The sequence below is a fragment of the Aplysia californica genome, unplaced genomic scaffold (genome assembly GCF_000002075.1).
Source record: "Aplysia californica isolate F4 #8 unplaced genomic scaffold, AplCal3.0 scaffold00543, whole genome shotgun sequence".
NCBI classification, from domain to species: Eukaryota; Metazoa; Mollusca; class Gastropoda; order Aplysiida; family Aplysiidae; genus Aplysia; species Aplysia californica.
In genome coordinates this window covers 199,285-201,434 of record NW_004797813.1, presented here as the reverse complement: position 1 = coordinate 201,434, position 2,150 = coordinate 199,285, and the positions used below count along the sequence as shown (strand labels likewise).

Sequence of the window (2,150 nt, the reverse complement as noted above, 5' to 3'; positions counted from 1 at the left end):
GCGTGCGTGCGTGCGTGCGTGTGTGTGTGTGTACTCGTGGTGGAACACCAAACCAATGTGCCAGGATCTGGACAATAAAGATGTATCTTATCTTATCTTAGCAGTAGAAAGGCTGCAAAAATATTCTGGAGCCCAGAGGAGGGAACAAAGGGGGAAAGTGGGAAGGGGTAGAAAGTGGTGACGAAAGCAGACGATAGAACATGGTTAGAGAGCAGGAAAGAATGGGAAAGGAGAACATTTTAGATAATAAAATTTTCCGTCGCTATCAGGTTTTGAACCCGAGACCTATTGACTGGGAGTCGAACACCGTAACCTCTGGGTCACGAGAGAGCCCCTTCCCCCCCTAACTCGGTTTGAGCTCGGACAGTAATTTTTTAAAAGTTGTTTTACCTTATCATATAATATACTTTGTGTGGGTTCGGGTGAAGAGAGAGAGAGAGAGAGAGAGAGAGAGAGAGAGAGAGAGAGAGAGACAGACAGACAGACAGACAGACAGACAGACAGACAGAGAGAGACAGAGAGAGAGACAGAGAGAAGTTTACGAGGACCAGCTGATGATTAAATCAAAACGCTATAGATCTAGGTCTTTCATTATGCACACTTACACAGAGCGTGAATTCTGTCGATCGCTAAGCGGCTTTCAATTGATACAATCAATTACGTCATCACACGATCAAAGCGTCCGATTGTCTTGTTACAGCTGGCACATCCACTCTCGCTTTCCCTTCGCTTAGATCTACGATCTACTCAGCGTTGCGGCTGGCGCTTTTCTTAGTTTCAAGACGCTATCAAATCATAATGACAATGATATCGCGTCGTAAACATTCACACCGAGGCCAAAATAACGCGCACGCACGCACGCGCGCGCGCACACACACACACACACACACACATTCACACACACAAACACAAGTGCACGCGCGCACGCACGCACGTGCTCGCAGTCACTCATGACTTTTTTTTGGCGGGAGCAAACCTCTCAAACTTCCTTCGTACGTCAGTATCGCTTACTCGTTATTTAATTACAGTAGGCTACATATTTTATATGCAAAGGAAGCCACCAGATATCCGCACAAGAATCCAGTTCGCACAATAACCTGTTTTTATTTTTATTGTCTCCTGATCACTGGGTTCTTAGGCTGAGACTACAGTAGCCTGCATGTTTTGTTGCTGTTTGTTGTTGTTGTTGTTGTTGTTCTTTGTTTTTGTTTTTGTTTGTTGTAGGTTTTTTTTGGTGTTTTTTTTTTTTGGGGGGGGGGGGGGGGGGGCTGTAAGTGTTATATAAGCGTAAAGTTATATAAGCGTGCGGGACACATTAAACCTTTTCAATTTGGCAGGAATCAATTTTTTAATTTTGCCAGGGTGGCGACCGAAGCATACTCTTTATCGATGTTAAGACCACCATGGGATCTTTAACACGTGCAACTTGCACACGTGACCTCCGAGATTTTTCGCCCTTATCCGAGAAGGCTAGGTGTTTAGATCTTACCTACCCTAAGAGCAGAGGTGTGGCTGAAAGACAGCAGTACCGGTAAGAAAGAGCCAAGGAGTAGCACTAGAAAGGAAGCAGGTAGAGTCAGGAGCAAGAAGAGGGGCGGTGGCAGAAAATGGAGACGAAGCAGACGACAGAACATGGTTAGAGAGAAGGAAAGGAGCTGAAAGGAAGACAATTTTCTGTTGCTGTCAGGTTTCGAACCCGGGACCTACTGAATGAGAGGCGAACACTGTAGCCTCTAGACCATGAGCCCCCCCCCCCCCCCCGGGAGCGGGCGGGGGGGGGGGGGGGGTAACGGATACAAGGGTCCCGGACACGGGGGCGAGGAGCGAGTCCGGGCCTGTATAGAATGTCCCGAATTGTGACTTGTTAATTTGGACCAAAGAATAAGGTTAGAAGGGCGGCGCGAGGGAGGTACAGGTGGGGTGGTGGGGGTCCAAAGGAGAGCACGGGAGAAAGGGGAGGCGAGGAGGAAAGAAGCTAAACTGATCTACATGAGTGAGGGAAAGGTTTAGATGGAATGAGTTTACGGAATTTATATTGTCTTGGTGTTGGGTGTTGCCAACGCGATGGGAAGGGATGAGGCAGTTATATTATGCGCTATCGAAAGCCACTCACAAGAGACGCGGCAGATAGCGGTGAAGAGGGGTAGAAG

General features: G+C 47.8%; 1 protein-coding gene across 1 annotated transcript in view; it reads right to left on the bottom strand.

Annotated features, from left to right (window-relative positions):
• Nucleotides 1-2,150, bottom strand: part of LOC101855518 (carbohydrate sulfotransferase 1) — a gene marked incomplete in the record, with an annotated part of 6,348 nt that overhangs the window by 1,787 nt on the left and 2,411 nt on the right.